Source organism: Macaca nemestrina, chromosome 20 (genome assembly GCF_043159975.1).
Source record: "Macaca nemestrina isolate mMacNem1 chromosome 20, mMacNem.hap1, whole genome shotgun sequence".
NCBI classification, from domain to species: domain Eukaryota; kingdom Metazoa; phylum Chordata; class Mammalia; order Primates; family Cercopithecidae; genus Macaca; species Macaca nemestrina.
The window spans coordinates 27125601-27138270 of NC_092144.1; positions in this window are offsets into that span (position 1 = coordinate 27125601).

The following is a 12670-nucleotide window of genomic DNA, read 5'->3' on the forward strand; positions in this document are numbered from 1 at the left end:
AGAAGCTTTCTGAGAAACTTCTTTGTGTTCTGTGAAATCATCTCACAGAGTTACAGTTTTCCCCTCAAGAAGCCTTTCGCTAAGACAGTTCTTGTGGAATTGGCAAAGTGATATTTGGAAGCCCATAGAGGGCTATGGTGAAAAAGGAAATATCCTCAGATGAAATCTGGAAAGAAGCTTTCTGAGAAACTGCTGAGTGTTCTGTTAATTCATCTCACAGAGTTACATCTGTATTTCGTGGATCTCTTTGCTAGCCTTATTTCTGTGGAATCTGAGAACAGATATTTCGGATCCCATTGAAGACTATAGGGCCAAAGGAAATAATCTCCGATAACAAAAAGAAAGAAGCTTTCTGAGAAACTTCTTTGGGTTCTGTGAAATCATCTCACAGAGTCACAGCTTTCCCCTCAAGAAGCCTTTCGCTAAGACAGTTCTTGTGGAATTGGCAAAGTGATATTTGGAAGCCCATAGAGGGCTACGGTGAAAAAGGAAATATCCTCAGATGAAATCTGGAAAGAAGCTTTCTGAGAAACTGCTGAGTGTTCTGTTAATTCATCTCACAGAGTTACATCTGTATTTCGTGTATCTCTTTGCTAGACTTATTTCTGTGGAATCTGAGAACAGATATTTCGGATCCCTTTGAAGACTATAGGGCCAAAGGAAATAATCTCCGATAACAAAGAGAAAGAAGCTTTCTGAGAAACTTCTTTGTGTTCTGTGAAATCATCTCACAGAGTTACAGCTTTCCCCTCAAGAAGCCTTTCGCTAACACAGTTCTTGTGGAATTGGCAAAGTGATATTTGGAAGCCCTTAGAGGTGTATGTTGAAAAAGGAAATATCCTCAGATGAAATCTGGAAAGAAGCTATCTGAGAAACTGCTGAGTGTTCTGTTAATTCATCTCACAGAGTTACATCTGTATTTCGTGGATCTCTTTGCTAGACTTATTTCTGTGGAATCTGAGAACAGATATTTCGGATCCTGTTGAAGACTATAGGGCCAAAGGAAATATCCTCCGATAACAAAGAGAAAGAAGCGTTCTGAGAAACTTCTTTGTGTTCTGTGAAATCATCTCACAGAGTTACAGCTTTCCCCTCAAGAAGCCTTTCGCTAAGACAGTTCTTGTGGAATTGGCAAAGTGATATTTGGAAGCCCATAGAGGGCTATGGTGAAAAAGGAAATATCCTCAGATGAAATCTGGAAAGAAGCTTTCTGAGAAACTGCTGAGTGTTCTGTTAATTCATCTCACAGAGTTACATCTGTATTTCGTGGATCTCTTTGCTAGCCTTATTTCTGTGGAATCTGAGAACAGATATTTCGGATCCCATTGAAGACTATAGGGCCAAAGGAAATAATCTCCGATAACAAAAAGAAAGAAGCTTTCTGAGAAACTTCTTTGTGTTCTGTGAAATCATCTCACAGAGTTACAGCTTTCCCCTCAAGAAGCCTTTCGCTAAGACAGTTCTTGTGGAATTGGCAAAGTGATATTTGGAAGCCCATAGAGGGCTATGGTGAAAAAGGAAATATCCTCAGATGAAATCTGGAAAGAAGCTTTTGGTGAAACTGCTTAGTGTTCTGTTAATTCATCTCACAGAGTTACATCTGTATTTCGTGGATCTCTTTGCTAGCCTTATATCTGTGGAAACTGAGAACAGATATTTCGGATCCCATTGAAGACTATAGGGCCAAAGGAAATAATCTCCGATAACAAAGAAAAGAACCTTTCTGAGAAACTTCTTTGTGTTCTGTGAAATCATCTCACAGAGTTACAGCTTTCCCCTCAAGAAGCCTTTCGCTACGACAGTTCTTGTGGAATTGGCAAAGTGATATTTGGAAGCCCATAGAGGGCTATGGTGAAAAAGGAAATATCCTCAGATGAAATCTGGAAAGAAGCTTTCTGAGAAACTGCTTAGTGTTCTGTTAGTTCATCTCACAGAGTTACATGTGTATTTCGTGGATCTCTTTGCTAGCCTTATTTCTGTGGAATCTGAGAACAGATATTTCGGATCCCTTTGAAGACTATAGGGCCAAAGGAAATAATCTCCGATAACAAAGAGAAAGAAGCTTTCTGAGAAACTTCTTTGTGTTCTGTGAAATCATCTCACAGAGTTACAGCTTTCCCCTCAAGAAGCCTTTCGCTAAGACAGTTCTTGTGGAATTGGCAAAGTGATATTTGGAAGCCCATAGAGGGCTATGGTGAAAAAGGAAATATCCTCAGATGAAATCTGGAAAGAAGCTTTCTGAGAAACTGCTTAGTGTTCTGTTAATTCATCTCACAGAGTTACATCTGTATTTCGTGGATCTCTTTGCTAGCCTTATTTCTGTGGAATCTGAGAACAGATATTTCGGATCCCTTTGAAGACTATAGGGCCAAAGGAAATAATCTCCGATAACAAAAAGAAAGAAGCTTTCTGAGAAACTTCTTTGTGTTCTGTGAAATCATCTCACAGAGTTACAGCTTTCCCCTCAAGAAGCCTTTCGCTAAGACAGTTCTTGTGGAATTGGCAAAGTGATATTTGGAAGCCCATAGAGGGCTATGGTGAAAAAGGAAATATCCTCAGATGAAATCTGGAAAGAAGCTTTCTGAGAAACTGTTGAGTGTTCTGTTAATTCATCTCACAGAGTTACATCTGTATTTCGTGTATCTCTTTGCTAGACTTATTTCTGTGGAATCTGAGAACAGATATTTCGGATCCCTTTGAAGACTATAGGGCCAAAGGAAATAATCTCCGATAACAAAGAGAAAGAAGCTTTTTGAGAAACTTCTTTGTGTTCTGTGAAATCATCTCACAGAGTTACAGCTTTCCCCTCAAGAAGCCTTTCGCTAAGACAGTTCTTGTGGAATTGGCAAAGTGATATTTGGAAGCCCATAGAGGGCTATGGTGAAAAAGGAAATATCCTCAGATGAAATCTGGAAAGAAGCTTTCTGAGAAACTGCTGAGTGTTCTGTTAATTCATCTCACAGAGTTACATCTGTATTTCGTGGATCTCTTTGCTAGCCTTATTTCTGTGGAATCTGAGAACAGATATTTCTGATCCCATTGAAGACTATAGGGCCAAAAGAAATAATCTCGGATAACAAAAAGAAAGAAGCTTTCTGAGAAACTTCTTTGTGTTCTGTGAAATCATCTCACAGAGTTACAGCTTTCCCCTCAAGAAGCCTTTCGCTAAGACAGTTCTTGTGGAATTGGCAAAGTGATATTTGGAAGCCCTTAGAGGGCTATGCTGTAAAAGGAAATACCCTCAGATGAAATCTGGAAAGAAGCTTTCTGTGAAACTGCTTAGTGTTCTGTTAATTCATCTCACAGAGTTACATCTGTATTTCCTGGATCTCTTTGCTAGACTTATTACTGTGGAATCTGAGAACAGATATTTCGGATCCCTTTGAAGACTATAGGGCCAAAGGAAATATCCTCCGATAACAAAGAGAAAGAAGCTTTCTGAGAAACTTCTTTGTGTTCTGTGAAATCATCTTACTGAGTTACAGCTTTCCCCTCAAGAAGCCTTTCGCTAAGACAGTTCTTGTGGAATTGGCAAAGTGATATTTGGAAGCCCATAGAGGGCTATGGTGAAAAAGGAAATATCCTCAGATGAAATCTGGAAAGAAGCTTTTGGTGAAACTGCTTAGTGTTCTGTTAATTCATCTCACAGAGTTACATCTGTATTTCGTGGATCTCTTTGCTAGCCTTATTTCTGTGGAAACTGAGAACAGATATTTCGGATCCCATTGAAGACTATAGGGCCAAAGGAAATAATCTCCGATAACAAAGAAAAGAACCTTTCTGAGAAACTTCTTTGTGTTCTGTGAAATCATCTCACAGAGTTACAGCTTTCCCCTCAAGAAGCCTTTCGCTAAGACAGTTCTTGTGGAATTGGCAAAGTGATATTTGGAAGTCCATAGAGGGCTATGGTGAAAAAGGAAATATCCTCAGATGAAATCTGGAAAGAAGCTTTCTGAGAAACTGCTTAGTGTTCTGTTAGTTCATCTCACAGAGTTACATGTGTATTTCGTGGATCTCTTTGCTAGCCTTATTTCTGTGGAATCTGAGAACAGATATTTCGGATCCCTTTGAAGACTATAGGGCCAAAGGAAATAATCTCCGATAACAAAGAGAAAGAAGCTTTCTGAGAAACTTCTTTGTGTTCTGTGAAATCATCTCACAGAGTTACAGCTTTCCCCTCAAGAAGCCTTTCGCTAAGACAGTTCTTGTGGAATTGGCAAAGTGATATTTGGAAGCCCTTAGAGGTCTATGGTGAAAAAGGAAATATCCTCAGATAATATCTGGAAAGAAGCTTTCTGAGAAACTGCTGAGTGTTCTGTTAATTCATCTCACAGAGTTACATCTGTATTTCGTGGATCTCTTTGCTAGCCTTATTTCTGTGGAATCTGAGAACAGATATTTCGGATCCTGTTGAATACTATAGGGCCAAAGGAAATATCCTCCGATAACAAAGAGAAAGAAGCTTTCTGAGAAACTTCTTTGTGTTCTGTGAAATCATCTCACAGAGTTACAGCTTTCCCCTCAAGAAGCCTTTCGCTAAGACAGTTCTTGTGGAATTGGCAAAGTGATATTTGGAAGCCCTTAGAGGGCTATGGTGAAAAAGGAAATATCCTCAGATGAAATCTGGAAAGAAGCTTCCTGAGAAACTGCTTAGTGTTCTGTTAGTTCATCTCACAGAGTTACATGTGTATTTCGTGGATCTCTTTGCTAGCCTTATTTCTGTGGAATCTGAGAACAGATATTTCGGATCCCTTTGAAGACTATAGGGCCAAAGGAAATAATCTCCGATAACAAAGAGAAAGAAGCTTTCTGAGAAACTTCTTTGTGTTCTGTGAAATGATCTCACAGAGTTACAGCTTTCCCCTCAAGAAGCCTTTCGCTAAGACAGTTCTTGTGGAATTGGCAAAGTGATATTTGGAAGCCCTTAGAGGTCTATGGTGAAAAAGGAAATATCCTCAGATGAAATCTGGAAAGAAGCTTTCTGAGAAACTGCTAGGTGTTCTATTAATTCATCTCACAGAGTTACATCTGTATTTCGTGGATCTCTTTGCTAGCCTTATTTCTGTGGAATCTGAGAACAGATATTTCGGATCCTGTTGAATACTATAGGGCCAAAGGAAATATCCTCCGATAACAAAGAGAAAGAAGCTTTCTGAGAAACTTCTTTGTGTTCTGTGAAATCATCTCACAGAGTTACAGCTTTCCCCTCAAGAAGCCTTTCGCTAAGACAGTTCTTGTGGAATTGGCAAAGTGATATTTGGAAGCCCATAGAGGGCTATGGTGAAAAAGGAAATATCCTCAGATGAAATCTGGAAAGAAGCTTTCTGAGAAACTGCTTAGTATTCTGTTAATTCATCTCACAGAGTTACATCTGTATTTCGTGGATCTCTTTGCTAGCCTTATTTCTGTGGAATCTGAGAACAGATATTTCGGATCCCATTGAAGACTATAGGGCCAAAGGAAATAATCTCCGATAACAAAAAGAAAGAAGCTTTCTGAGAAACTTCTTTGTGTTCTGTGAAATCATCTCACAGAGTTACAGATTTCCCCTCAAGAAGCCTTTCGCTAAGACAGTTCTTGTGGAATTGGCAAAGTGATATTTGGAAGCCCATAGAGGGCTATGGTGAAAAAGGAAATATCCTCAGATGAAATCTGGAAAGAAGCTTTCTGAGAAACTGTTGAGTGTTCTGTTAATTCATCTCACAGAGTTACATCTGTATTTCGTGTATCTCTTTGCTAGACTTATTTCTGTGGAATCTGAGAACAGATATTTCGGATCCCTTTGAAGACTATAGGGCCAAAGGAAATAATCTCTGATAACAAAGAGAAAGAAGCTTTCTGAGAAACTTCTTTGTGTTCTGTGAAATCATCTCACAGAGTTACAGCTTTCCCCTCAAGAAGCCTTTCGCTAAGACAGTTCTTGTGGAATTGGCAAAGTGATATTTGGAAGCCCATAGAGGGCTATGGTGAAAAAGGAAATATCCTCAGATGAAATCTGGAAGGAAGCTTTCTGAGAAACTGCTGAGTGTTCTGTTAATTCATCTCACAGAGTTACATCTGTATGTCGTGGATCTCTTTGCTAGCCTTATTTCTGTGGAATCTGAGAACAGATATTTCGGATCCCATTGAAGACTATAGGGCCAAAGGAAATATCCTCCGATAACAAAGAGAAAGAAGCTTTCTGAGAAACTTCTTTGTGTTTTGTGAAATCATCTCACAGAGTTACAGCTTTCCCCTCAAGATGCCTTTCTCTAAGACAGTTCTTGTGGAATTGGCAAAGTGATATTTGGAAGCCCATAGAGGGCTATGGTGAAAAAGGAAATATCCTCAGATGAAATCTGGAAAGAAGCCTTTGGTGAAACTGTTGAGTGTTCTGTTAATTCATCTCACAGAGTTACATCTGTATTTCGTGGATCTCTTTGCTAGCCTTATTTCTGTGTAAACTGAGAACAGATATTTCGGATCCCTTTGAAGACTATAGGGCCAAAGGAAATATCCTCCGATAACAAAGAGAAAGAAGATTTCTGAGAAACTTCTTTGTGTTCTGTGAAATCATCTCACAGAGTTACAGCTTTCCCCTCAAGAAGCCTTTCGCTAAGACAGTTTTGCGGAATTGGCAAAGTGATATTTGGAAGCCCATAGAGGGCTATGGTGAAAAAGGAAATATCCTCAGATGAAATCTGGAAAGAAGCTTTCTGAGAAACTGCTGAGTGTTCTGTTAATTCATCTCACAGAGTTACATCTGTATTTCGTGGATCTCTTTGCTAGCCTTATTTCTGTGGAATCTGAGAACAGATATTTCGGATCCCTTTGAAGAATATAGGGCCAAAGGAAATATCCTCAGATAACAAAGAGAAAGAAGCTTTCTGAGAAACTTCTTTGTGTTCTGTGAAATCATCTCACAGAGTTACAGCTCTCCCCTCAAGAAGCCTTTCGCTAAGACAGTTCTTGTGGAATTGGCAAAGTGATATTTGGAAGCCCTTAGAGGGCTATGGTGAAAAAGGAAATATCCTCAGATGAAATCTGGAAAGAAGCTTTCTGAGAAACTGCTGAGTGTTCTGTTAATTCATCTCACAGAGTTACATCTGTATTTCGTGGATCTCTTTGCTAGCCTTATTTCTGTGGAATCTGAGAACAGATATTTCGGATCCCATTGAAGACTATAGGGCCAAAGGAAATAATCTCCGATAACAAAAAGAAAGAAGCTTTCTGAGAAACTTCTTTGGGTTCTGTGAAATCATCTCACAGGGTCACAGCTTTCCCCTCAAGAAGCCTTTCGCTAAGACAGTTCTTGTGGAATTGGCAAAGTGATATTTGGAAGCCCATAGAGGGCTACGGTGAAAAAGGAAATATCCTCAGATGAAATCTGGAAAGAAGCTTTCTGAGAAACTGCTGAGTGTTCTGTTAATTCATCTCACAGAGTTACATCTGTATTTCGTGTATCTCTTTGCTAGACTTATTTCTGTGGAATCTGAGAACAGATATTTCGGATCCCTTTGAAGACTATAGGGCCAAAGGAAATAATCTCCGATAACAAAGAGAAAGAAGCTTTCTGAGAAACTTCTTTGTGTTCTGTGAAATCATCTCACAGAGTTACAGCTTTCCCCTCAAGAAGCCTTTCGCTAACACAGTTCTTGTGGAATTGGCAAAGTGATATTTGGAAGCCCTTAGAGGTGTATGTTGAAAAAGGAAATATCCTCAGATGAAATCTGGAAAGAAGCTTTCTGAGAAACTGCTGAGTGTTCTGTTAATTCATCTCATAGAGTTACATCTGTATTTCGTGGATCTCTTTGCTAGACTTATTTCTGTGGAATCTGAGAACAGATATTTCGGATCCTGTTGAAGACTATAGGGCCAAAGGAAATATCCTCCGATAACAAAGAGAAAGAAGCGTTCTGAGAAACTTCTTTGTGTTCTGTGAAATCATCTCACAGAGTTACAGCTTTCCCCTCAAGAAGCCTTTCGCTAAGACAGTTCTTGTGGAATTGGCAAAGTGATATTTGGAAGCCCATAGAGGGCTATGGTGAAAAAGGAAATATCCTCAGATGAAATCTGGAAAGAAGCTTTCTGAGAAACTGCTGAGTGTTCTGTTAATTCATCTCACAGAGTTACATCTGTATTTCGTGGATCTCTTTGCTAGCCTTATTTCTGTGGAATCTGAGAACAGATATTTCGGATCCCATTGAAGACTATAGGGCCAAAGGAAATAATCTCCGATAACAAAAAGAAAGAAGCTTTCTGAGAAACTTCTTTGTGTTCTGTGAAATCATCTCACAGAGTTACAGCTTTCCCCTCAAGAAGCCTTTCGCTAAGACAGTTCTTGTGGAATTGGCAAAGTGATATTTGGAAGCCCATAGAGGGCTACGGTGAAAAAGGAAATATCCTCAGATGAAATCTGGAAAGAAGCTTTCTGAGAAACTGCTTAGTGTTCTGTTAATTCATCTCACAGAGTTACATCTATATTTCGTGGATCTCTTTGCTAGCCTTATTTCTGTGGAATCTGAGAACAGATATTTCGGATCCCTTGAAGACTATAGGGCCAAAGGAAATAATCTCCGATAACAAAAAGAAAGAAGCTTTCTGAGAAACTTCTTTGTGTTCTGTGAAATCATCTCACAGAGTTACAGCTTTCCCTTCAAGAAGCCGTTCGCTAAGACAGTTCTTGTGGAATTGGCAAAGTGATATTTGGAAGCCCATAGAGGGCTATGGTGAAAAAGGAAATATCCTCAGATGAAATCTGGAAAGAAGCTTTCTGAGAAACTGCTGAGTGTTCTGTTAATTCATCTCACAGAGTTACATCTGTATTTCGTGGATCTCTTTGCTAGACTTATTTCTGTGGAATCTGAGAACAGATATTTCGGATCCCTTTGAAGACTATAGGGCCAAAGGAAATAATCTCCGATAACAAAGAGAAAGAAGCTTTCTGAGAAACTTCTTTGTGTTCTGTGAAATGATCTCACAGAGTTACAGCTTTCCCCTCAAGAAGCCTTTCGCTAACACAGTTCTTGTGGAATTGGCAAAGTGATATTTGGAAGCCCTTAGAGGTGTATGGTGAAAAAGGAAATATCCTCAGATGAAATCTGGAAAGAAGCTTTCTGAGAAACTGCTGAGTGTTCTGTTAATTCATCTCACAGAGTTACATCTGTATTTCGTGGATCTCTTTGCTAGACTTATTTCTGTGGAATCTGAGAACAGATATTTCAGATCCTGTTGAAGACTATAGGGCCAAAGGAAATATCCTCCGATAACAAAGAGAAAGAAGCTTTCTGAGAAACTTCTTTGTGTTCTGTGAAATCATCTCACAGAGTTACAGCTTTCCCCTCAAGAAGCCTTTCGCTAAGACAGTTCTTGTGGAATTGGCAAAGTGATATTTGGGAGCCCATAGAGGGCTATGGTGAAAAAGGAAATATCCTCAGATGAAATCTGGAAAGAAGCTTTCTGAGAAACTGCTGAGTGTTCTGTTAATTCATCTCACAGAGTTACATCTGTATTTCGTGGATCTCTTTGCTAGCCTTATTTCTGTGGAATCTGAGAACAGATATTTCGGATCCCATTGAAGACTATAGGGCCAAAGGAAATAATCTCCGATAACAAAAAGAAAGAAGTTTTCTGAGAAACTTCTTTGTGTTCTGTGAAATCATCTCACAGAGTTACAGCTTTCCCCTCAAGAAGCCTTTCGCTAAGACAGTTCTTGTGGAATTGGCAAAGTGATATTTGGAAGCCCATAGAGGGCTACGGTGAAAAAGGAAATATCCTCAGATGAAATCTGGAAAGAAGCTTTCTGAGAAACTGCTGAGTGTTCTGTTAATTCATCTCACAGAGTTACATCTGTATTTCGTGGATCTCTTTGCTAGCCTTATTTCTGTGGAATCTGAGAACAGATATTTCGGATCCCATTGAAGACCATAGGGCCAAAGGAAATAATCTCCGATAACAAAAAGAAAGAAGCTTTCTGAGAAACTTCTTTGTGTTCTGTGAAATCATCTCACAGAGTTACAGCTTTCCCATCAAGAAGCCTTTCGCTAAGACAGTTCTTGTGGAATTGGCAAAGTGATATTTGGAAGCCCATAGAGGGCTATGGTGAAAAAGGAAATATCCTCAGATGAAATCTGGAAAGAAGTTTTCTGTGAAACTGCTGAGTGTTCTGTTAATTCATCTCACAGAGTTACATCTGTATTTCGTGGATCTCTTTGCTAGCCTTATTTCTGTGGAATCTGAGAACAGATATTTCGGATCCCTTTGAAGACTATAGGGCCAAAGGAAATATCCTCAGATAACAAAGAGAAAGAAGCTTTCTGAGAAACTTCTTTGTGTTCTGTGAAATCATCTCACAGAGTTACAGTTTTCCCCTCAAGAAACCTTTCGCTAAGACAGTTCTTGTGGAATTGGCAAAGTGATATTTGGAAGCCCTTAGAGGGCTATGGTGAAAAAGGAAATATCCTCAGATGAAATCTGGAAAGAAGCTTTCTGTGAAACTGCTTAGTGTTCTGTTAATTCATCTCACAGAGTTACATCTGTATTTCGTGGATCTCTTTGCTAGACTTATTTCTGTGGAATCTGAGAACAGATATTTCGGATCCCTTTGAAGACTATAGGGCCAAAGGAAATATCCTCCGATAACAAAGAGAAAGAAGCTTTCTGAGAAACTTCTTTGTGTTCTGTGAAATCATCTCACAGAGTTACAGCTTTCCCCTCAAGAAGCCTTTCGCTAAGACAGTTCTTGTGGAATTGGCAAAGTGATATTTGGAAGCCCATAGAGGGCTATGGTGAAAAAGGAAATATCCTCAGATGAAATCTGGAAAGAAGATTTCTGAGAAACTGCTTAGTGTTCTGTTAATTCATCTCACAGAGTTACATCTGTATTTCGTGGATCTCTTTGCTAGCCTTATTTCTGTGGAATCTGAGAACAGATATTTCGGATCCCATTGAAGACTATAGGGCCAAAGGAAATAATCTCCGATAACAAAAAGAAAGAAGCTTTCTGAGAAACTTCTTTGTGTTCTCTGAAATCATCTCACAGAGTTACAGCTTTCCCCTCAAGAAGCCTTTCGCTAAGACAGTTCTTGTGGAATTGGCAAAGTGATATTTGGAAGCCCATAGAGGGCTATGGTGAAAAAGGAAATATCCTCAGATGAAATCTGGAAGGAAGCTTTCTGAGAAACTGCTTAGTGTTCTGTTAGTTCATCTCACAGAGTTACATGTGTATTTCGTGGATCTCTTTGCTAGCCTTATTTCTGTGGAATCTGAGAGCAGATATTTCGGATCCCATTGAAGACTATAGGGCCAAAGGAAATAATCTCCGATAACAAAGAGAAAGAAACTTTCTGAGAAACTTCTTTGTGTTCTGTGAAATCATCTCACAGAGTTACAGCTTTCCCCTCAAGAAGCCTTTCGTTAAGACAGTTCTTGTGGAATTGGCAAAGTGATATTTGGGAGCCCATAGAGGGCTATGGTGAAAAAGGAAATATCCTCAGATGAAATCTGGAAAGAAGCTTTCTGAGAAACTGCTGAGTGTTCTGTTAATTCATCTCACAGAGTTACATCTGTATTTCGTGGATCTCTTTGCTAGCATTATTTCTGTGGAATCTGAGAACAGATATTTCGGATCCCATTGAAGACTATAGGGCCAAAGGAAATAATCTCCGATAACAAAAAGAAAGAAGCTTTCTGAGAAACTTCTTTGTGTTCTGTGAAATCATCTCACAGAGTTACAGCTTTCCCCTCAAGAAGCCTTTCGCTAAGACAGTTCTTGTGGAATTGGCAAAGTGATATTTGGAAGCCCATAGAGGGCTATGGTGAAAAAGGAAATATCCTCAGATGAAATCTGGAAAGAAGCTTTCTGAGAAACTGCTTAGTGTTCTGTTAATTCATCTCACAGAGTTACATCTGTATTTCGTGGATCTCTTTGCTAGCCTTATTTCTGTGGAATCTGAGAACAGATATTTCGGATCCCTTGAAGACTACAGGGCCAAAGGAAATAATCTCCGATAACAAAAAGAAAGAAGCTTTCTGAGAAACTTCTTTGTGTTCTGTGAAATCATCTCACAGAGTTACAGCTTTCTCCTCAAGAAGCCTTTCGCTAACACAGTTCTTGTGGAATTGGCAAAGTGATATTTGGAAGCCCTTAGAGGTGTATGGTGAAAAAGGAAATATCCTCAGATGAAATCTGGAAAGAAGCTTTCTGAGAAACTGCTGAGTGTTCTGTTAATTCATCTCACAGAGTTACATCTGTATTTCGTGGATCTCTTTGCTAGACTTATTTCTGTGGAATCTGAGAACAGATATTACAGATCCTGTTGAAGACTATAGGGCCAAAGGAAATATCCTCCGATAACAAAGAGAAAGAAGCTTTCTGAGAAACTTCTTTGTGTTCTGTGAAATCATCTCACAGAGTTACAGCTTTCCCCTCAAGAAGCCTTTCGCTAAGACAGTTCTTGTGGAATTGGCAAAGTGATATTTGGAAGCCCATAGAGGGCTACGGTGAAAAAGGAAATATCCTCAGATGAAATCTGGAAAGAAGCTTTCTGAGAAACTGCTGAGTGTTCTGTTAATTCATCTCACAGAGTTACATCTGTATTTCGTGGATCTCTTTGCTAGCCTTATTTCTGTGGAATCTGAGAACAGAGAATTCGGATCCCATTGAAGACTATAGGGCCAAAGGAAATAATCT